At 45.2% G+C, this 24,618-nt stretch overlaps 1 protein-coding gene and 1 long non-coding RNA gene across 3 annotated transcripts in view; one reads left to right on the top strand and one right to left on the bottom strand.

The window, feature by feature from the left end:
- The window catches only part of LOC147698848 (uncharacterized), a 41,451-nt gene extending 36,074 nt beyond the window's left edge, over nt 1-5,377 (bottom strand). The window contains exon 1 of the long non-coding RNA XR_015299373.1: nt 5,293-5,377. This is a non-coding gene — a long non-coding RNA (uncharacterized LOC147698848). The remainder of the gene's footprint in view (nt 1-5,292) is intronic.
- A 118-nt stretch (nt 5,378-5,495) lies between these two features.
- Nucleotides 5,496-24,618, top strand: part of TMPRSS2 (transmembrane serine protease 2) — a 306,146-nt gene continuing 287,023 nt past the window's right edge. Inside the window, exon 1 of one of the 2 annotated variants that reach the window (XM_086935437.1) lies at nt 5,496-5,685. The gene's annotated coding sequence lies outside the window, so the exon portion shown is untranslated. The remainder of the gene's footprint in view (nt 5,686-24,618) is intronic. The other variant, XM_086935438.1, reaches the window with a different exon arrangement.

Here is a 24,618-nt window from a genome sequence, read left to right as displayed (position 1 = left end):
TTTGTGGACAGTTGCTCTTACGTGTTCAAGTATACATTTTTTCAGCTCACATATAGTACTGCCCACGTACTTAAGCTGACACGGTCACTCGACTACATAAACAGCATACTGACTCTTGCATGTTATTAGTTCTTGTATATTCCAAATTTTTCCATCTGCCATGATTATTTCTTGAGTATTTTTAGCGATTTGGCACACTTTACAGTTATAACATTTCTTGAACCCTTTGCTTTGTAGCTATGATTTGTTTTTTTCTTTCTGGAAATGACAGTGTGCTAGAAATAAAAAAATTCTTAGCAGAACTAGAAAAACAGATTGAGCTTCATGAAGAGTCAGTGCAAACACGTAAACGTATTAAATTTCAGCGAGACAAGGAGGATTACATAAAAGGGAGAATTTTCACCTATGCACGCAAATTTGATTTATTGAAACAACAAGACTCTTTGAGCAATATGGCCAGTACCTCAGGCAGCATCTCTTCTCTGATCAAAGTGATGGAGAAAATACACAAAGACCAGGCATGAACAAGCAGTCTTTTTTAGGAGATATTCGACTGGTCCTAGAGCAACGCCAGTGAGAACAAACAATGGAATTTCAGTTGCAAAACCGTGCAATTTGGGGGGGATTGGGCCCCCCACACATTTTTTAACTGCCCCGGGATCTGACCCACCCGGGGGCTTCAATTAAAAGAAGCGCGGGAGCTCGCGCTTCATTTTTCTTTTTATTTTCTCTGCCGAATTCACGCACCCTGCACACTTATTTTATGCTTTTTAGCCCCCTGGGGTTCCTTGTGGGACCCCCTGAGCAGGCCTAGGGGGTCAGGGTGTTTCTACCCTGCCCCTTTTCTTGTTTTGCGTGTTTCTTTTTCTTTTTTTTATTGTGCTACCGAGGCACAAGATGGCTGCCAACACTTCCTGGTTTGAAGTGTTGACAGTCATTTAGAATGAAGCTCGTGATCGGCAGGGTGCACGGATCCTCCGTGCCTCTATATATCGAAACTTTTATTTTTTGATTTTCTCAGAAACTACTGAACGGATTTACACCATTTTTTAAAAAAGGTCTCTTTCTGAGCCAAGGGCTACCTTTGTGCCAAATTTGGTGTAATTCCGTTCAGCAGTTTTGGCTGTAACTGTGTCTAAAGATTCCTATGGAAAATTGATTTTCTGACCCCTATTTTTTGAATTTCTCAGAAACTACTGAACAGATTTACAACATTTAAAAAAAGGTCTTCTTCTGTACCAAAGGCTACCTTTTTGCCAAATTTGGTGTAATTCCATTCAGCAGTTCGGGCTGTAGCCGTGTCTAAAGTTTCCTATGGGAATTAACAGTAAGAAAACACGTTTTGGGACCCCCCTTTTTTCTCGGTCCCTGCTCGCCAAATCAACCCGAAACTTTCAAGATAGGAGCTGACCGGAGCGCCCCACTAGTTTTTAAAATTTCCCGAAGTTCGTCAACCGGCGCCAAAGTTATTGGGAAAAGAAAATGCTTTTTGAATAGAAACAAGGTCCTAACTATAACTACCTACTGGCGTCCGCCAGTAGGTAATATTGTACCTTTATTTATTTAGGTTTCCTAAACAATAAACAGCATGGGCAATGGAGGGGAATATTTTTCAGCATAGGTGATCCAGAATAGCATGCCAACATGCCAAATCAATAATACACCCCCCTTTCCGCTGACGCTCACCCACTCTAAGATATGTTAGAGCTGTCATTGTCCTCCAAGTCAGTGTCAGCTTCTGGGTCCAGGAACCCAGAGCACAGGTAGCCCACACAGTAATATCCTTCTCAGCCCTCTCACCCCGCCGGCTACGTTGCATGTGGGATTCCATGGCTACCACCAATTCCATAACATCCCTGTGCTAGTGGTCAAAGTCAGACACCCTCTGTCCCATCAAAGTGACAGAGGGCGCTTGGCATCCTGGCCAGGACTAGTGCCAGTTGTAGAAATTGATAGTACATTTAATTACCCTTTGGTCTTATGATATCACTCAGTAGATAGCAGGCTGGCATAAGGTCATAGTGTACGTGCACTGTACTGTGAACCTCTGGCACCACCCAAACCTTGTGAACCTCCCGGGACTGCCATGCTAAGTGTAAAAAATCTGCCCCATCTGTGCCCACCTAGGGCATACTGCTAGACAAGTACGATTCGAGCTTTGGAGTCCCTTGGGAGTAAAGTAGGTCCTGTGTAGAAATGTTGCAGTGTGTTAATTTAAAACATGAATTGCAAGATACTGTGTGTGTATGTGTTTGTGTAATATCGTTTACCCGTTCCTAATCCCTGTCAGTGAAATGCATGTCTAAATCAGTGTCCCAGCCCAGGCACGCCTTTGGAGTAGACCTCACTGCGTCCATAGGCATGGCTTTATACAAGAGTGTAATTAAGTGTTGACCTGCACAACATGCTAGAAGGAGTGTGTGTAGGCGTAGGGGCAGCAGGATAGGAGGACCATGTCGCTTTAGTGAGGGCTGCCAGCCCAGCGTGCTGCAGGAAATGGCCAGGGCCAAGCGTGAGGATATCTCAAGCCTTGTCAAAGGAAATTTAGTGCTCATCTGGGTACAAATCCCCAAGTAATTCACAGCTGCCATTTTGCCAGGCCTGGAAGGATATAGGGTCAGATGGGCTTTAATATCCAAATTGGAATTTCTCTTTGGAATGAGGCCCGCTTCAGTACTGTCTGTGTCTGTATGAATCGATGCCACAATAAGGCTGTGTGCCGAACTATTTGAGGGGTGTCCCATCTGCACCCTGCCAGACAACAACCGTTTTTCATAATTGTCTAATGGGGCCCAGACAACAGGCTGCATATTGCAATTGAGCAGCAGAGTATTTGAAGTCAAGGAACCGCAGCTCAAGACCTCCGTCTAGGTATTGTCTCTGGTCAGGGTCGATAAGGTCACTCTGCTGCACTTATCTGCCCAAAGAAGGGAGATTACTGCCTACCATTTATGTGCCAGGGCCAGGGATTGCAAGTTCTGCAGAATGTATAAACATCTAGAAAAGGAGTACCATCTTAGCAGTGGCCATTCTGCTCATCAGCCAAAAGGGCAGTGTGTACTAAAATCACACTTAGGACTTCAGCCCCTCTCACAACTCAGCATAGCTTCAGTTTAGGACAAGCCAGGAAATGATATGAGGACTCATTAGAATGGGAATTTAAGATCCAACCTAAAGGCTGCTTTTAGAAAGTTGGTATTCTCATGCCCAAGCCAACTCTGCCTTTTTGCCAGTGTGCAGTGTCACCAGACTGTTAATGCCTCTCCCGAGGTGAGGTGTGTATTGCTCCCAGACAGTGGACAAAGGGCTTGGGTGATGTGCGGGGATGTATTTCCACCCCCTGACAAGATCACCATCTGGGTTGTGCCCAGGAACTCAATTACACTTCAAAAGGTGCCTTCCATGTCATAAGCAGATACAGCTCACACCTAGGCTTCCCCCCATTTTCTTCCTAGTCAGCTTGGCTCCACATCCAGTGGGTGGAAGGCTGTCCAAGAACTGGTTCAGCATTATCCCAAGGAAGGGTTTGCACATTATCATAGCCACATCTCTGGGTTGGCACAGGGAGCTACGACCAAGGGAAGAAAAGTTTTGCCATGTATGATATAGGTAAAGAGGGGCAATGTGGAATAGATGACATTAAAACACACAGAAAGGACTGCAAAAGTGGGTAGAGTGCTGGAAACTCATACATTTTCCAATATTGGTGTGGGAGGTGCTTGGATTTTTGCTCACCCACAGGCTGGCACTGGGATCTGTGTTTTGGAAGGAGGACTGCCCTGCTGACTGAAACCTCTAGGAAGATTAGACCTGCTTGCCTTAAAACGAGGTACCCAGAAGCGACTCCACGGGTCACTTGGCTGACATCTTGTTTGAGATACAGGACACAAGCTTCCTGATGCCCTTTCCACGACACTGTCCAGCTGACTAGAATCCACTGGGCTTGACCAGATCCCCTCTGGTGGCCTATTTAGGAGTGAGTCCCGGCCCCCAAATGTTGTCCTCAAGGTCCTGGACCCTTGACTGGAGTCAGAGTGCGCTTCTCCGTGCCTAACTGAAGGTTTCACTGGATTTGTCGCAGAGACCCACAGAGTCGTGCAGCTGCTCACAGAAGTCTTCACCAGAGCTGAAGGCGAGCGGCACAGTAACGCTGCACAGTCGATCACTGAAGGCTAAACCGAATCCGACGCTAAGAGACGCGTAGCCTGATCAGATTCAACATAGATCGATTAAAACCCCCGCAGAGCTGCACTGCACAGTCCTCACTTCAAAGTCAGATGGTAAAACTACTAGAGGGACAAAACTAGACCTGTACCAGCCCACCCTCCATCAAGGTTAGCCTGAATTTATGACTTTTCCCCAGTCCAGCTCAACCAGATACCCGCCAGTGGCATTATTTTGAACTTTAAAAATAAATTCTAGTTCTACTGATTATATTTTTGTTGTTTTTATGTCATTTTATTTATTAAAATTTACTCTAATTTTTTTCTAAATTGGTTTGAGATTTTTCTTGTATTGTGTTTTCACTTTACTACTACTGCTTTAGTGCTGCTTACAGACTTTACACATTGACTCTAAGTTAAGACTCACTGCCTATTTAGTGAATTTTGAGGGTCACCCAGACAAGGATTGCGATTATTCTTTGGAGCAGGTTATCACTCCTTTCAACAAATAATCCACATTCTTACAACCAGCATACCAAGAATCTGTATTTGAGAAGTCGTCTTGAAAGCTGGTAGACTCAGTGGGTTAATGCCTTTGTTGCAGAATTCTGTGTTCATCCAGCAGGTTACCCTTTCAAGTGACCTGAAGGCAAACTCAGCCTTTCATCCTGCAATTGTTGAGAAAGTAATGGCCATTCATCTGAGTCACAATAACACTAGGCTAACCCAGTTCCTCATACCTAGCATTTTTATATAGCAGGCAAGAGTAAATATGAGGGAAAGCAGAAAAACGTTTGTATTTTTGTACAAGAGTAATAAACCAGAAACTAAAAGGTAGGTGTGAGGAAATCCGAGCCGGAGAAAACGCAGAACTAAGCACACATTCTCACGTCACTCATAGGTAAAGAATGCCTTTCTTTATTTGTTTTCCGCGCGTCTGGCTTTCCTTGAGAAGGTAACCCTATACGCACACAGGATATGCTTTCGGTGACTCCAGGAAAACGTTTTCATTTTTCCCCCTTTGCTAGTCTGTAATCAAACAGGCTTAACCAGCCATTTCCTCATCTCACTTAAGTCTGGAAAGGACTTCGACGCTTGGAAAATAAAAATCACGCATTAGCAAACTCACGGAGCTCAGCAGGAATCTCTCCCGGGCCCATTTCTTGCTCGGAGGTGTGGGAGTGAGGTGTGTCTGCAGTCTCCGGGGGTTAAGAGCCGAGAAGTTTACCTACAAGGAGCCCCGCCCTGCCCTCCGTTGTTTGTGCCTTGGCGGTTCCTCCTTCGGTTGTACCATTGTTTATGAAAGGAAGGGGCCGACGGGTGTTTGGGAGAGGTGTGCTTTTGGCTCAATGGGCACGGATGAGACCCAGCAGCTCACCTCCCCCTGCCCCCGCCCACCCGCGGGGACAGCAGGTAATAGGTGACTGATTTCTGTCCTGCCTCACTCATTCCCCTGCAGGAGGGAGGGACAGATTCCTGCTCGGCTCTCCCTCCGCGGCCGGATCCACGGAAACCTCTGCAGGTGAGCAGGACCCCTTTACTCTGACCATCGTAAACTCTGCTCTGGTGACCGCCGCGGCCTTTGAAGCAGGGGTCTTCAAACTTCAAGGGGGGCTCAAGTGATCGGGGGAGGGAGGCGCCAGGCTTTAGTTAAAATAAGCATTATTTATGCTGATAACAGTGCTTTATTTTTCAGTGGGGGAAAAAAGGGTGACAGTAGTGTGATGGGTCATCACTAACATCTTTTATAATTTATATCCTGGCTGGGAGAAGGTGTCAAAAGGGAAGAGACTCCAAATATTCTTTTTAAAAAACCCAACCCCATTTCTAATCATCACACTGTGGATACTTGCAACTTATTAAGGCCTGCCCGATCAGAGTAGTATATTTGGTGATCATGAAATTGATTTCATTTTTAAACGGTAACAGAACTTCGCTGCAATATTGAAATAAGTCTAAACATACTTTATACACTGCCAGGTGAATTGAATAATTGTGAGGGGGGTGGGGTATTTTTGTTTGTACTGGGGGGCTGTGGCATTAAAAAGTTTTTGAAGACCACTGCTTTAGACTTTAATTTTTCTTCTTAGAATGCCTAAAAAAGCCAGTTCAAGGAGACTTTGCCCTCATGTGCCCTCATGTCCTGTGTGACACCTCCAGTTTGTTCAGATGTTTTGGTCAATATTAATTTATATACTGGGATTTGTAAGCCTATATTTATAATGGAAATACCAACAACATGTACCACTGTTCTAAACACAGACCTCTCAAGTATCACAGATCCTTGAGCCAGTGGGGTAACGAAGCTTGAGGGGCCCCCCTGCAAGGCTCATGGAGGCCCCCCCTCCAGACTAAATCGGGAGCTCTCAGGTCAGGGTACTGTGCTGAGGGGGCCCCTGGAACTTGAGGCCAACCTGCGCCGCAGGGGCTGCAGAGGCCTATGTTACGCCACTGCCAGAAGTGAGTAGCTTACCCAGCCCAGATTTTCTCTTTGCATTCTGGGATTTGTAGTCCTCTTTAATTCCTTATAAAAACACAACTATAAGTCAAATAGTGCAAAGAAAAAGAAATGCTGGACTGCCTGACCTAAAACTAGGGAACTTGAGAGGTAATTGAGGCATGGATGGGACACGGATATTAGCTTCTTTGCGTGAAAGCTGACTTTGTAATCAACAATGACTTGTTGTCTTGCATTTGTGTGTTTTTAATATGTTCAGATCTCTGGTGTCAATGTGTGGCATGTGCTGTGCATAAGAAGCATGTTTCAAGTTTCTCAGGTTAATGCATGACAAAGTCATCCAATCCAGGTTCCTGAATTGCATTCTGGGACTTGCAGTCCTTTAAAAAAAAAATCCAATTACAAAATCAGAACTAAAAGTCGTAAAATGCTAACAAAAAGCTTGGTCTAGACGAGCTATTTACCCACAGAGGTGGCAAACTTGTGAGTTCTAAGCCAGAGCCGCCCGAAGGTGTCGCACATAAATCTTAGTGCCTCCGCACCTTGATTGTCCGTGAACCTTAAAGTTTTGATGTCTATGCCGCAAGTTGCTGTATATAGCCAGTGCTTTAAATGCTATGCTGATTTGTAAAGTGCGTAGCTACCCGAAGGCTGAGAGAGGCATAGTGCGGATGGCAAATTAATACTATGCAGAATGGCTAGTGGGCATGTAAACAAGTCTTAAGCATTTTCCTGAAACAGATTTCATTTGTTTTGTTTCTCAGGTCGGTCGGCATAGAATTCCAAAGTTTTGGAGTCAAGTATGACAATGATCTGTTTGCCCATCTAGTCCTTTGAATTCGAGGCACCTTTAACAGTTGCGCTGTAGAAGCTCTTAGAATCCTTGAAGGGGTATAAGCAGAGCTTAATTTGTGCCGGTGCTTTCCGGTGCTCAGCACCAGCACTTAATTGCCAGCATCAGGGCTTATGCCTGTCTGCCACATGGTAGTGATGTCTGCCAATTTAGGTATGAGCACAACCACTTCTGTTTATTATTTAAATTTCAATTTCCAGTTATTAGTATTAGTCTGCAAAGCAATTCTTATAGCTTTGGGGGCCTGTAATAGTGTGAATTGTCACACTTTTAAGAGTGTGATGATTAGTAGTGTGTTGGTGCTGTCATTGGCAGTGCGGCCAGGGGCAACGGATGGTGCAAGCTCTAGTGTCCTCCTGTCGAGAGCCCGGCACTACTTTTTTTTACATTTTAGGCACTGGGTTTAAGGTATCAGAAGGTCCATAATCAAAGGGCTCTTTCGATGTATTCCTGTATGTGCCAGGCAGAGTGTCTTGAAGGTGATTCTCTCTTTTACTGGGAGCAAATGCAATGTGGCGAATGCACTTTTTGCTGAAGCGTGTTTGGGCAGTTTGAGAATCAGCTTAGCTGCCACATTCTGGGTCAGTTGCAGGTACTTTCAAGTATTCAGAACCTACACTTCTTTCATTTGAAAGAAAGAGAACCTGCACTTTTCAGCACTGCCCCAATGCTTTTAATGGGAGAGTACCAGCACTTATCAGCAGCAAACATGTACTCAGAGACAAGGAGTGACTGCACGGTTATATTTCAATTTCAAGCTTAATGTATAGGCTGATGGCATCAGAAGCTGCACTTAAAGTGGATGTTATATTTATAGTAAAATTCAAAATATTTATTTGGTTATTTACATTGTGTAAATTAGAAGCCATGCAAATAAACATATGGCGGACAGTAGCTCTCTAGATTTTACCCATATCAACTTCCTGCGATTGAGAACTCTGTATCATTGACTTTAACTAGGTAGCAAAAATGGGCAGTAACCTGATAACCTCACAGTTCTGCAACTAAGGCAGAATTTGAGCGATCTGGTATTACCATGCTAATACTGTATCCCTGAACAGTAGTTCTGTGACAGGATATGACATGTAAAGGCTGTATCTTTTACTCGTGAAGGAGTAAAAGGCTGGCCATAAGAAACGTATTTCCTAAACAGAAATCTAAATATAGGGTTGCTACCACGTGATATTATTCTTACTTCACATTGGAAATACCCACCGATGATTCAGCACTGTAATTTAAATGAGATAGCTGTAGTGCAGTCGCTCCTCACATAAATTGCACCATTGGACCTAGAACCGCCTGGAGAATGGGCTTGTTATGATGTATTATTTGTAGCTCAGTTTTTCACACAAAGTTCATATTATTTTTCAACTAATTCCTTCTTTCAAAATCATATCTCTAGACCCCATTGTTGTGGGATTCCTCCCTCATCAGTGGAGAATATTTACGGGTTGATGGACATGCTTGCAATTTTCTCAGGTATAATCCCACTCATAGCGTGCAGGCGTTCCAAAGCTTGTCAGTTTGGGGGCGGCTCACGAGAGCCTTTTATCAGTGAAAGTGGGTAGGAGTGCACTGCTTGCATGTAACAGCGCCATTACCCTATAACGTCTTGGTAGTTGTAGTACGTTTTTTCACATAAAATTCATTTTATTTTTCAGCTAATGCCGTCTTTTGAAACCGTCCATCACCACCCCCTTTTGTACCGCTTTTGGCTGCCATAAGTGTGGCAGGGTATGCTCAGACGTGAGTCCCTTGCTCACTTTGCCACTGGTTTCAAGCAAGCCGGGCTGAAGACGGCTGGAATGCCAGAAACCGGTCCTCGGAAGCTTGTTTCCGGTCCAGGGAAGACATGGCTTGGCAGTTCGGGCTGGACTGTTCCCATGAGGCACAGGGTCAGACTGATTTGCATATAGCCATGTCTGAACTGGGGTGGCAGAGTGGGCTAAAGAACGGTGATGGATTTAACCCAGATCTTTTGACTGGGTGTGAGTGTTTGATTGATTCAGATGCTCCGTCCATCACCACCCCCTTTTGTACCGCTTTTGGCCGCCATAAGTGTGGCAGGGTATGCTCAGACGTGAGTCCCTTGCTCACTTTGCCACTGGATTCAAGCAAGCCGGGCTGAAGACGGCTGGAATGCCAGAAACCGGTCCTCTGAAGTTTGATTCCGGTCCAGGGAAGACATGGCTTGGCAGTTCAGGCTGGACTGTTCCCATGAGGCACATGGTCAGACTGATTTGCATAAAGCCATGTCTGAACTGGGGTGGCAGAGTGGGCTAAAGAACGGTGATGGATTAAACCCAGATCTTTTGACTGGGTGTGAGTGTTTGATTGATTCAGATGCTCCGTCCATCACCACCCCCTTTTGTACCGCTTTTGGCCGCCATAAGTGTGGCAGGGTATGCTCAGACGTGAGTCCCTTGCTCACTTTGCCACTGGATTCAAGCAAGCCGGGCTGAAGATGGCTGGAATGCCAGAAACCGGTCCTCGGAAGCTTGTTTCTGGTCCAGGGATGACATGGCTTGGCAGTTCGGGCTGGACTGTTCCCATGAGGCACAGGGTCAGACTGATTTGCATATAGCCATGTCTGAACTGGGGTGGCAGAGTGGAATAAAGAACGGTGATGGATTTAACCCAGATCTTTTGACTGGGTGTGAGTGTTTGATTGATTCAGATGCTCCGTCCATCACCACCCCCTTTTGTACCGCTTTTGGCCGCCATAAGTGTGGCAGTGTATGCTCAGACGTGAGTCCCTTGCTCACTTTGCCACTGGATTCAAGCAAGCCGGGCTGAAGACGGCTGGAATGCCAGAAACCGGTCCTCGGAAGCTTGTTTCCGGTCCAGGGAAGACATGGCTTGGCAGTTCGGGCTGGACTGTTCCCATGAGGCACAGGGTCAGACTGATTTGCATATAGCCATGTCTGAACTAGGGTGGCAGAGTGGGCTAAAGAACGGTGATGGATTTAACCCAGATCTTTTGACTGGGTGTGAGTGTTTGATTGATTCAGATGCTCCGTCCATCACCACCCCCTTTTGTACCGCTTTTGGCCGCCATAAGTGTGGCAGGGTATGCTCAGACGTGAGTCCCTTGCTCACTTTGCCACTGGATTCAAGCAAGCCGGGCTGAAGAAGGCTGGAATGCCAGAAACCGGTCCTCGGAAGCTTGTTTCCGGTCCAGGGAAGACATGGCTTGGCAGTTCAGGCTGGACTGTTCCCATGAGGCACAGGGTCAGACTGATTTGCATATAGCCATGTCTGAACTGGGGTGGCAGAGTGGGCTAAAGAACGGTGATGGATTTAACCCAGATCTTTTGACTGGGTGTGAGTGTTTGATTGATTCAGATGCTCCGTCCATCACCACCCCCTTTTGTACCGCTTTTGGCCGCCATAAGTGTGGCAGGGTATGCTCAGACGTGAGTCCCTTGCTCACTTTGCCACTGGATTCAAGCAAGCGGGCTGAAGATGGCTGGAATGCCAGAAACCGGTCCTCGGAAGCTTGTTTCTGGTCCAGGGATGACCTGGCTTGGCAGTTCGGGCTGGACTGTTCCCATGAGGCACAGGGTCAGACTGATTGCATATAGCCATGTCTGAACTGGGGTGGCAGAGTGGGCTAAAGAACGGTGATGGATTTAGCCCAGATCTTTTGACTGGGTGTGAGTGTTTGATTGATTCAGATGCTCCGTCCATCACCACCCCCTTTTGTACCGCTTGTGGCCGCCATAAGTGTGGCAGGGTATGCTCAGACGAGAGTCCCTTGCTCACTTTGCCACTGGATTCAAGCAAGCCGGGCTGAAGACGGCTGGAATGCCAGAAACCGGTCCTCGGAAGCTTGTTTCCGGTCCAGGGAAGACATGGCTTGGCAGTTCAGGCTGGACTGTTCCCATGAGGCACAGGGTCAGACTGATTTGCATATAGCCATGTCTGAACGGGGGTGGCAGAGTGGACTAAAGAACGGTGATGGATTTAACCCAGATCTTTTGACTGGGTGTGAGTGTTTGATTGATTCAGATGCTCCGTCCATCACCACCCCCTTTTGTACCGCTTGTGGCCGCCATAAGTGTGGCAGGGTATGCTCAGACGAGAGTCCCTTGCTCACTTTGCCACTGGATTCAAGCAAGCCGGGCTGAAGACGGCTGGAATGCCAGAAACCGGTCCTCGGAAGCTTGTTTCCGGTCCAGGGAAGACATGGCTTGGCAGTTCAGGCTGGACTGTTCCCATGAGGCACAGGGTCAGACTGATTTGCATATAGCCATGTCTGAACGGGGGTGGCAGAGTGGACTAAAGAACGGTGATGGATTTAACCCAGATCTTTTGACTGGGTGTGAGTGTTTGATTGATTCAGATGCTCCGTCCATCACCACCCCCTTTTGTGCGTCTTTTGAAATCGTACCTTAAAATATTCTCTACTGATGAGGGAAGAATCCCGAAACACTGGTGTCTAGAAATACGATTTCGAAAGATGGCATTAGCTGAAAAATAATATGAACTTTGTGTGAAAAACTGAACTACAACTACCGAGATGCTATGGGGTAATGGTTACATGCAAGCAGTGCGCCCCTACTGGAAACATCCATTACAATGCAGTCATTACATTGGACTGCTTTTACAATGCAGCTGTTACAACGCAACTGCCTTTACATGGTATGGCATTACAACGCATTCCATTACAACACATGTCGCTACAATGCATGCCATTACAACGCATGCCATTGCAACACATGCCATGCATTATAAGGTAAGTAGTAGAGATTGTTTTAGGGTTGGTATGCGTGTTGGGGTAGATGGGAATAGTAATTTTTACCGCTACACCATCCAACACTTATCCTACGGTTGCCCTATAAGTATTATTCATTTTAATGGTATGCGTTGTAATGAAATGCGTTGTAATAAGAGTTTTTCAAAATGCATTGTAATGGCATGCATTGTACAATCATGCGATGTAAAGGTAGTTGCAATGTAAAAACTGTGATGTAAAAGCATGCGTTGTAATTGTTTGCGTTGTAACATTATATATTCGCTCCTATCCACTTTCACAGTCTTGGGGTATGCCCCTCACTCGACCGAATGGCCAGCTGAGGCGTCAGGGGTCCAGTTGTCGGCCAAATCCAAGCTGTGCTTGGTAGGGGCCGAAGCTGGGCCTGGGAGGGAGTGCGACTATTCCACAGGACTCCCCGAGCAGCCCAGGCTCAGCTCTCTGCAGGCTCAGCCACGGCTTCTGTGGGTCTGACCAGATGAGGCTTCACAGAGTGCAGTGGCAGTCCCTCCAGACGTACCGACAGTCATTATGGGGACCAGGGGAGACCCTGCATCTGCCCCTATACTTTAATCAGTCAGCAGAGCTCCGAGGAGTAGGTCTTACAGGGGTGCCCTTTTGGACATGCCCCTATGATTTCCAGATTACGGGCTGATTCCACTGGTGTCTGTGAATTATCAAAGAAACTAGGCAACCATTGAAAGACCACACATCTGGTTCTCCCACGAGTAGAATCTCAGTTTTTGTGGTATTCAGGCATAAAGAATTTAGTTTCATCCAGGTGGCTATTGCAACAAAACAAGTTTGAGCAAGGGTCTGAGCTTCCAAAAGGAGGCCTTGAACCTTGTAAAGAATTTCAGTGTCATCTGCATATCCAAAAAATGACAGTCTAAAAGAAGCAATCGGATGGGCAAGTGATACGACATAGAAATTAAATAGGTCCGGACTGAGGAATGATCCCTGAGGAACGCCACAAGAAACAGTTTATGTGTAGAATAGGAATTGTCAAGCGAGACAGCTTGCATGCACCCTCTTAAAAATGAGCCTAATCAATTCCACAGGGCCACTTATAACTGGGCCACTTATAACTGTACCCGTCAGCAAGGTAAGCAAGATGTTATGAAAGACCATATCAAATGCAGCAGAAAGGTGAAGTAGGAACAGGATGGCGCTGTCACCCTCGTCCAAAGTGAGCCTGATGTCTTTTATAGCTTCTATCATCATGGTCTTGGCGGTCAGCCCTAAAGGAAAACCAGATTGTTGAGATTTGAGGGGATTAAGTGCTCCCAGGAACTAATGAAGCTGTTGGTTGTCTTATCTCTGCCTAAATAAGGGGAATAGTCACTGCTTGCTTACAGGAGTACAGAAATGGACCAGACAGAAGGGAGTGTGAACTGATTAAGTTGATGGCAGTAATACATTTGAATTATGTTGTTGTCATGATCTTTACAAAATTGACATTTAAGCATGAACCGGAAAAGATTGCATGCAAATGATTAAGTATATAATCTTGGGATTACTGTCCAGTTCGATGATTAGGGTGTCAATTACCTCAAGAAGAGGAGAATACCGTTTAATTACTTTATTGTGAAAGAGATCTGACAATGTATTCTCGAATTTGGGAGATGGAGATGGGTGGTGGAGAGTGACTTCGGATGCACGAGGGATTGGTAAATTGAAAAGATCTCCTGGGAGGAATTGGCTGAATTAGTGATCCGCTTGTGGCAATAATTAGATCTAATTTGTCCAACCAGTTTATTAAAGTTGTGTGATTCCTCTTTATAGCTCTGTCTGGCCAATGGGCAAGATGAACGATGCCAAAGTGGCTCAAAGTTTTTACAACTTTTCTTTGCTGGGAGGAGTTTGTTGTTATAGCATGTGAGCCGAGGGGGACTTCTATAAGATTTGAGGTTTAATGGGAATGATGAGATCCAGAGCTTTTGTTTTAGGCCCGGAGTTCAATTGCTCGATCACCTTTGCAATTGTATCAGCCCTAAGAAATACAAATTCACATTCCTGTAAATGGCTGACTGCCCAAGAAGTTACTCGTAATGCTGCTTTAAACACAAATGCTATACCTCCTCTCTGGTTTTGAGGCTTGCATTATGTGTAGCGTAATATGAGGCAAGTGCGGCCATATCTGGTAAAGTGTGCTCCTTATACCACGTTTCTGTAATTGCAATGAAATCTGGTTTATGATCAACAAGCAGTTCACAAAACTCCACAGCTTGCTTGACCAGAGAACGCATCGACTATTTAATTTGGCCTGCTGAGATATTGTTCTGAACTGATGCATTGAAGTTACGTTGGTGTATTTCCTCATGCATCTGCTTAGTGGAGTGTAAGAAAGGGAAAAGATTAAGGTATAGAGGCAGATGGATCGCAAAGGGGCATAGTGTAGATCTAATATTGGTTTACGCCTTGCCTCAAAAATTAAAAATAGGCCTGGTCAAGGCATGGACGGGCAGAGAGGGTTTGCCTTTGGCCCGTCAGTGGTGCACCCACAGCACGCATCTTTTGTGCAACCTGCTCTATATAGTGTTAGAGAGGCCTGTAAATGATTTCAGCAGTGAAGACTAGAGTACTGAATTTCCCTAAAATGGCGCCAAGTCGTGAAAGGATGGGTCACAAACTTCTAAAACTCAACGTGAGCAAAACTCAGTTACTGATCATGAGGAACAGTTTTGTTTGCTGGGATAATGCGTTATGGCACTTAATACAGGAACAATCCTCAGTCCCACAATCGTCGCCAAGGTAAAATATTTGAGTGCCATTCTAGACCAGGTCGTATCCTGAAAATTGTCATTCTAATTGTCATCCAGGTTTTTTTTTCAAGAGAATGCAGTTAAACCTGCTATCTAGCTGATGCTTTTATCGCCTTTGCCCCTCCAAAAGGGTCCTTCCTGTCCTCTCAAGGAAATCCTATGCCTCCGTGGTTGCGCCATGCATCTTCTGATGGCTGAATTACCGTAACTGCTTATATCTGAGACAGACAGCTGGCTCTGCTGTAATGTGGGTATAACTTTGCATTGTTGATGATGCAGAATATTCGAGTGAGCTTGTTGCTGAGGCAAGTAGAGGTCTGGATTTGCTGAAGAATTGTTGAAGAATTCACAGGTCATGCAGGGCTATCGCTGGCTTGTGAGCTTGCCTCTCCTCTGTACTCCGAGCTTAAAGGGGAAGGATGTGGTGGTTGCTCAGTCCCACATCTGTGCCCTGAGCTTTGGAATCGCTGCAGTTGCAGCTAAGAAAGATTGCCAAGCGCCTGTCTATTGGCAGAGGGTTGAAGCCATTGTCTTGTCTCTTGTGGTGCCTTTGCTCTTCTGTGGCTGCTGCAGTTCTGGCTCAGTTGTTGTGTCTCAGCAACAGTCGGGCATCTGCTGGCCTCTGCTGCACTTTGCGAGCGATCAGATCAAATCATGACACAATTCTCTCACACTCTGAGCTTCAGGGCATGTGAATTTAACATTCTACATGATACACCACATGCAGCACCGCCCAGACTCTGTCTGGGGACTGACATTGTCATAGATGGCACCATATGCACTCCGCACTCCTTCGTGAATGAATGAATGAATGAATGGAAGAGACCACAGAGTAACTGTTTTGAAGGTTGTGTAAACCAACTTTATAAGCTCCAGGTGTGCTGCGTCAATTGTCTGTAAATACAACTCCCGAATCATGTTGAATGGTGCAAAAGACGCACACAGCTGCTATAAACATGCAGCTTATTTCTCGTCGGCATTGGGATGTCCTATGCCGATATATGGTGTATATTAAAATACATAGGTTTTGGACTTGTTGCTCTATATTGACCCAAAGAGTGAATTTATGTTGTGGAATTTCCCTATCGTGTGAGAACGTTTCATTGCCACTATAGACATTATCTTCAAAGATGCAATTCCTTATGTTGTACTGGTCTTCAAAGAATAGCCCATTAGAAAGGAGTAGTGGAGATGCAAAGCTTTGTGGGAAACCACCAAAGCCAGTCCAGCACATCAATCACCTATGTTGCATTCCTCATTACCAAACAGTGTATTCACCTAGTTTAAATGCCTAGATTCCCATGTTATCTATATTGCTCATCCTAAGGCTGATGGCCAGAAATAACATCTCTGAGACCGGGCCAGCAAGGAATTTCCCCATCACTGAAATCTCTGTCGACTAACCACCTCCTGGCTAATGGTTTCATGTCTCAATTCATGGGATGGTTCTAAAGTGTTATAAAGTAGGAAAAGAGCAACTCAGCTGCACCAAAGACATAACCAACAAAGAAAGCAATTTGGGGAGACTCTTCAGAATTGGGATGGCATGCTACAGTACGCAAGGGGTGTTTAACAGTATGGATGGACCCATGAGAGATTTTCGAATAGCCACATGTATTAAATGTACATATAACTAATCTAAATGGGATTAGAACATTGGAATGTTGAGATCCCCATTAAAAATAATGGATTGCGATGTGAAACATGTTTATGCCCCAGATTGTTTTCTTGTGTTTGCAAAGCGAGAACTAATAATAAAAAATGTTTTGAAAAAAAACAATGGAGTGTTCCGGGCTTCCAATGGCTGGTAAAAGCCCAGAGCTCCAACTTTTCAATGTTTGTTCACAGCACTTGCTGTGAACAAAAAGACTCACATCCCATAGGGCTCCGTGAGGCATTTGTTTACAAATTATAGCATGCTGCTCTCTAGGGGTGGAATGTTCTAATAGCCTTAGATCCCTTGGTAGCAGGCTCTACCGGCCATTAAAGGCCTTCTCCCTCTTTTTTGCTGAGCGGGCCTTTAATGGCCGGTAGAGCCTGCTATGGCAGGCTCTAAAGCTATATTAGACCATTTGAATGTTGAGAGCTCCATTGAAGACATTGGAATAACTGCCCGGAGCTCCAACATTCCAATGTTTGACTTCATGTTTCTCCCTTTTTAATTTAGAACATACTACCCATAGTGGGTGGAATGTTCTAACAGCCGTATAGCCCTGCTGCCTCAGGCAATACCAGATGTTGAAGGCCCTCTCCCTCCTTATAGACCGTTGGCTTGGGGTTATACCTTGGGTTCAGGGTATTTAACAACCCGTATAGCCTTTGGCAGCAGGCTATAATAATTGGTCACAATAAGTGTGTAGGCAGCTGGGCCGTCAAAACGGACTAAAAGAAATTGTCACCTTTCATGTAGGGGTAATTTTTAGCAAAGGCGAGGTTTCAAAAGTAATTTAAAAGGGTTATGTGGCGCATGATCCATGCAGTCATGGGACGCCGCATTAGACGAGGTTTGACGGAAGGGCGCAGCAAGTGACAGAACTGCACGTACCAGCTTAAGAACATGCTCTGAGGGGCCCAAGTTTCGGAAGGAATACATAAAAATGTAAACAAAAATCAACCTGCTGCCTGTTAATAATATCAAGTAGATATAGAAGGGTTGGCGCCCCGGGGAATTTCTTGAAAAGGGATGACAGAAACAAAAAGTATAACGAGCCATAGGGGCTGCATTATCAGAACTCAGGGCCTTAGTTAGTTTATTTGGAAAACCCTATAATTTGAGGTGAAATGGTAAATGCAAAGAAGAATCCAGCAGCTGTGTTTCCTATGAGGTAGAGATACTGTCATTACCTCTGTACTAGTGTAAAGTTAGGGTAGCAAGAGAAATAGTTGCGCCATTTGCTTCTGTCCATTACGTAAAGAACAAGGCTCTTGATTGGTCTTCGCTACTTTGCCACTGATGAAGGACGGAGCTGGATTTAAGGATAGCTGACGTCAGGCAAGGGTCGCTTTTCAAACTACTGTGCCTTTACTTTTTCCTGAGTGGGCCATCACCAGAAGACTTACTCCTCTTCCCTTGCCAAAAGTTTCTTTCTCCAGGCGACAATGGGAAATTATAGTTGAAAGAATTAAATTGGAGTTCTGAAGAGATTTCCATCCACTCCCAGATAAAATGTTTGCATGTTTTATCTGGAGATTCTACAAGATCTGAAGAGGAGGCAGTAGTTGAGCTCAGGCCAAAGTGGTGCTCTTGCGTCCTCTCTGGTCCATGTGTGTGAATGAGGAAGGTCCAGATTGTTTGGCTCCTCGGAGGAGTCAATTTGGAAGGTTGGACCTGGCCAGATCACACTGCAACTCTCCCTGGACAATAGCCCAGACAAAGGAAGCAGCAGAAGCTATGTCTGAGTCTCTAAAATATCTGATATCCATTTTATGGACAAATGCTGTTTCCATCTGCATCGAGCACTGGTGCATCATGAAGCCTAAACTCTCATCTATTTCCATGGACAGAAGCACCACTGTCTCTTTAGTGGGCCTCCACAGGAACGTCTTCCCCCACAGATAGGACAGATGTCCAAGACTTTGCCTGGCTCACACCTGACCCGCCCTCCGCACAACGGTACTAGCTACCCTGTCGGAACGAGGCGGTCAGGAATGAAGATTGAGCCCAGGCTTCCTCTCTGCCCGTTTGTCCCCACATTTTAGGAATTACAGCCCCCACTCCCTTCTTAAACTCAGGGGAGTGACACCTGCTAGCTGCCATCACACCTGGAACATGTCAGATAAACACAACTCATGTCCACACTGTGGATTCCACTTCCAACTGGCCCCCCATACCAAGAACAACCAGCGAACTACGGACCTCCTAAACTGTAGATCACTTCCCAAACACACTACTGAAATTTCCATACTTCTAGAAAAACTCAAACCGGACTCTCTTTTCCTGACAGAGACCTGGCACAATGCAGAGTCCGAACCGGATCTCATCCAAACCCTCCCTAATGTATATCACATTCAACCAGCGGAACATAAAGAGGGCAGAGGAGGAGGCCTAGCAGTTATCTGTAAGGATGGTTATAAGTGCTGCAGCTCTCCCAACCTCATACCAGACTGCGAAAGTCTTTCCTTTGCCATTGATGTCTCCCCCATAAACACCTTCTCTGGGTTACTAATTTATCACCCAGCCGAGGCCCGAGGACAATTTCTTAACACTCTTCCCCCTATCACAGCCGATCTGGCATGCAGGCCATCTAATTTCACCCTTTTAGGGATCTTAATATTCACTTTGACGATGCCGCTGATCACATTGCCAAAGAACTGACCATGAGCCTCTCCGCACTACAACTCAAACAATTATTGTTCAAACCCACCCATACCGAAGGCCATTTACTCGATCCTGTTTTTAGCAACTGTCTAGATCTCACTATGGGAACCCCTTCTCTGCTCCTGTGGTCGGACCACTTCCTGATCCCTCTTACCTGGGTCATCCCCGATCCCCACCTCCCCTCCAACTTGACCACTTGTAGGGAATGGAACTGGTCTAAACTTCCCCTGGATTGCTGGCTGACGGCCCTTGAAAACTCAAAACCTCCCAATAACCCCAATCCTATCTTAGCCAATGAGGAATACAATAGCTGGATCCACAACTCCTTAGACTCCGTGCTCCCCATAAAATGCTCTCAAACAAAGCGCAGTGCTAAAACGGCACCCTGGTACTCCCCCCAAACTACGGGAAAGTAAACAACATTGCAAAAAGTTAGAGAGGAAATGGCAACTGGATTATTCCCCTTCCAGCAAATCTGCATATAGGGAGGCAATAAAAACGTACAAAAATAAAATTAAGGCCTCTCAATCAACCTTCTTTGAAGAAAAAATTAAAGCAGCCACATTTTTGCCTAACAAAATCTACAGAATCGCAAAAACTCTCCTCAAACTCCCTCAGAAACAGCCAAACCCTATCCACGCCCAAATTCACTGCAACAACCTGGCAGATTTCTTTTTCCAGAAAATACAAACAATATATACCGCCTTTTCCCCCACCCAACCCGACACAACCACCCCTAACTATTCAAGTGCAGGACCCCAATCTTCAGTCACCCTGGAGCCCTCTCAATCCCACTATGTTAGAATCCATTATGCACCGGGTGAAATCGGGTTCCCCCCTTGACCCGGCACCCCCACGTTCTCTGCTGCCAGTTATTGGCAACATTCTTCCTACCACCCTCCGCTTGCTTAGGCGCTCTTAAAAAGAAAAAAAACCTAGACCAAGACAATCCCAGCAATTGCCGGCCAATTTCCCAGTTACCTTGGCTGAGCAAGACCCTGGAGAAATATATCAACTCGTTACTGGTAGCGTTCCTGGAGAATAACCATTTACTTGATCTCTCCCAGACGGGGTTCCGTCCCATGCATGGAACCGAAACCGCCCTTCTCACAGTAACTGAGGAGGCCAGGAAGATCCTTCATCAAGGAGGTTCTGCAGCAATCATCCTCCTTGACTTAAGTGTCGACACTGTAAACCATGAAATATTAATATACCGACTCACCAATCTAAGAGTATCAGAAAATGCCATCACCTGGTTCAAATCCTTTTAGGCAGATCGTTCCTTCCAGGTCTTTGAGGGCGATATTACTTCCCCCAGCATGCCACTCACTGTTACACACCACTATGGTGTGCCTCAGGGCTCTTCCCTGAGCCCCACACTATTCAACGTATATATGAGCCCCCTAGCTGATATTGTCCATCCCTTCGGCATAAAAATCATCACCCTCAATCAGCTAAATACTTCCCCTAACAACCTGAGTGGATGTCTGGAGGAGGTGGCCAACTGGAGGACTCTCTACCGTCTAAAGTTAAACGGGGACAAAACCAAGCTCATGCTCTTAGGTAATATCCCCAAGCTTAATATGAATTTACAATGTCCCATCTGCCTCGGTCCCGCTCCAGTACCAAAAAACAGAATTAAGAGTTTGGGCATTTGGCTGGACAAGTCCCTCAACTTTAACCACCAAGCAGCTAAACTTTCAGCCACCTACTTTGGTCTACTGAGGTTGCTACGAAAAATGTTTCCTCTAATTCTATTTCAGGCAAAACAAATCATGGTCCGGGGTCTCATTGTTTCCCGACTGGATTTTCGGAACACCCTCTACCTAGAGGCCCCTCAATCCACCTTGCGCAATCTCCAAGTCATCCAAAATTGCGCAGCCCGAACACTCCTTCAGATTCCCTGCCGACTCTCAATCAATCCTGGATTAAAGAGCCTCCATTGGCTCCCTGTTAGGGAAAAAATTTAATTCAAGGCCCTGTGCATTGCTTACCGGGCCTTCTGGAAGACGGGCCCTGCCATCAGCCAACCTCTGATCACCCCCTATCAGCCGAATAGACAGCTTCAATCAGCATCTTCCTTCCTCGCCCTAGTGCCCAAGATCAAAAGAACTTGATGTGGTGGTCGTTCCTTTGCTTATAACTCAGCTAAACTTTGGAACTCTCTCCCCCTTCACCTGCGGGCAGAGCCCAATCTGCTACCCTTCCGTAAACTTCTAAAAACTCTACTCTTTAACAAACCTGTATAGACCCAAACTATACTCCCGCACTCATTTGTCTGCAGCGCTAGGACGCCCCAGGGTAGCTATAACGCTTAACAAATGGTCTTTTCATTAATTTAATTCATTCTACTCCATATGGAACACTTTTATTGGCACTTTAATTTTTCTGTTTGGTCAGATGCCTTCTGGATAGCAAATGAAAATAGCCCAACTTGTGTCTAATGTTTTATGCAGCGTAATACAAGGCTATTTACCTTCATGACTAAGATTTTGCACCTTGAATTGAGGTAGGAGATAACCTCATGGAGGAGCCACACCACAGTGCAGTTCTTGGTGAGGCATAATATACATGATTTGGTCACACGTGTAGCAGAGTAACAAAAACAAAGTTTCAAGGTCTTGAAAAGACGGTGGTAAATCGTGCAGACTACTACCCTAGTTTATAGAGCAGAAGCACCAGAGGGATTCTAAAGACAGGCTGGAGTATGCCAGTGGACACATATCCTTCTCAATAAAGAGTGAAATGTTTCCTCTTCCTCTTAACCTTTCCACTGGGAAAGTACCTCACTGCACACATTTCCTTCTCAATGAAGAGTCAAATGTTTCCTCTTCTTTTGCTTTTTGTTGCAGAAAGCACCTCAAGGCACTTGTATCATTGTTGTACTCCTAACTTAAACCCATATTTATTCTATACTTTTGTTTAGTGGAGAAGTGTGGCTCAATGCTTAGAGCGGCAGACCTTGATGCAGAACGCTGGCCAGGGACCAGGGTTCGATTCCCGCCTCGGCGGGTTTCGGGCTTAAATTCCTCTGACCGGATATTCTCGCCTCAGTGCCGATTCTAAGCATGGGTCCCACGCTGCAACTCTGGGCAATAGCTTGCATAGTCTCCACAAAGGCCCCCTGGTACACAAGGCATGCCTGGTTTCACCATGGGATGCCCAGGAGTGGACACCCCACAAGGAAAAGCCAGGAGGGGTTCCCTTGTGGTAGGAGTACAAGCGCCGGGATGCCTCCGGGTCACTGTTCGCGCTATACAAATACGCCACATTTACATTTACATTAGGTATTCCTTCCTAATTTATGATTGATCCACGCAAACATTCAAATTTAAATAAGTGGTTTGCTGTGGCAAAAGTTGCAAAAACCCTCTCATAAGAGGCCAGGGGTTCACGTCTGTTTATGCTCCGAACAGACACAATGGTGATCGTGAGTGATTGGGCTGTTCAGTCAAGTTTGTTTCACATTTTTTAATTTAGTTCTTCTTAACTGAATGGATGCCCGTCTCCTGCCAAGAAGGACGCCTAAAATCAACAGAAGTCAATAACCTACAGACTGGGAAAGAGTAACTAATTCTGAATAAAGCCACAAAGAGATTTTCAAAATGGCCGCCGCTGATAGAGTAGGTGTGAAAAGCAAACAGTGCGCATGACTGGCTTGCAATCAATTACTCCTGTGACTAAATAAAGAAGAAAGGAAGGACAAATATTATAAAGAACTGAAAAAGATAACAGGTCAAAAAAGAAGGCTACAGCGGAAGTTGCAGGTGGAAGGCTCTGATACCTTGCAAAATAGCACATGGTGCTCTCTTTTGTTAAATGACCTTAAAACCTTGCCTCCTTAGATTGAACTACTGCAGCCAGATTGCCCTCACGAATTGTTGAGATATATTACAATTGATTATGAAAACAATTTTTTTTAAATCTAAAAGTAAGCATGCAATTGTCTCCCGAAGTAACAACATAGGCTTGTAAATTGCTAAATATTCATAAAAGTTACTACAAAAATTATTAGATTGCATTAATATAGGCGCAAGCACACCAGTTTTTATCGCTTCACAACACCCAAGGGAAGGAACATAACCCAGGAATAACCCAAAATAAAGTAAATGGTATTCAGGATCAATGAAAAATGCATTTTTCCAAGAGACAAGGTACGCAACATAAAAAACTCACTATGGGTAAAATAAACCAGTCAACTATATCCTGTCTTCTTCTAATATAAAGCGCTCTGATACCCTTTAGGGTCATGTTCGCGCTATACCAGATTTTATAAATAATAAAATTAAAAAATGTGAATTGGCAAACAAGATCAAGACCTCTGGTGGGTGTAAGAAGACCCTCAACAGCAGCACTGCTAGCCCGCAATCCATGATCAGCAGGATAAGAACGCAAATGCCAAGCCATCTCATTTTGTCGGTGTGGAGCATCCCAGTTGAAATCCACAAGTCACTGTCCATGCTCCATTTCAGAAAATATTGGTTCAGTACTACACTGGGGAAACAGCATTTACAACGCTGCCCAAACCATGCATGCCATTACATTGCAAGAGTTGCAAGGAAAGAGGCTTAACCACACATTCCTTTACCACGCATATCGTTACAATGACCTGCCTTAGGGAAACGCCATTGGACTTCGAAGCCCAACCCTTTCCCTAGTGTCGCGCATACTGGAGTTGAAATAGTAAATCATACCTCTCTGAAGTGCACCACTTTCCCTAAGGCATGTCGTGGTAGCCTTAGCGGAGAAGCAACCCCCAGGTCCATTGTCTGTCTGTTAGTCAAGTTACACTCTGATCGTTAGTTGATAGCTGTTCTTGGTTGTACACGTCTCAGTTTTCTTTTGTGTGTTTCTCTTTCTGTAATCCAGTGACTCACAGAGTATTGCTAGAAAGTTCACGATCTGAAGGACGTATGTTTTAAAAATCAAGCTAATCTTTTTGTTTCAGCATTCTTAAAATATAACATTAAATACAGTTATAAGAGGGGTGCTGCATTATCTATATATGGATACAAGTAACCATGAAAAACCATTAATACTAGGCTGGGCACCTTTGTTCCCTTTTGTAGATGTAACCTACCCCAAAGAGCAAGCACGCTGGCCTCTCCACATTCCATTGCACATAATAAATAGTATCACATGCCAAATGTGGCTAACTGTTAAAAGGGGTTCCAAAGACAACCGGTAACCAAAAACCCTTTTATGTTGCCCGGCGGTATCGCCTCTATGACCCACCGATATTAATTAATGAAGAAGCAGGCGCTGGAGACTGGAAGGCGGGAAACGAGGATTTTTATTCTCTCCG

This window comes from Lissotriton vulgaris, chromosome 8 (genome assembly GCF_964263255.1).
Source record: "Lissotriton vulgaris chromosome 8, aLisVul1.2, whole genome shotgun sequence".
Lineage (NCBI taxonomy): Eukaryota > Metazoa > Chordata > Amphibia > Caudata > Salamandridae > Lissotriton > Lissotriton vulgaris.
The sequence above is the reverse complement of the archived record's forward strand: the minus strand, read 5'-3'. Positions and strand labels throughout refer to the sequence as shown.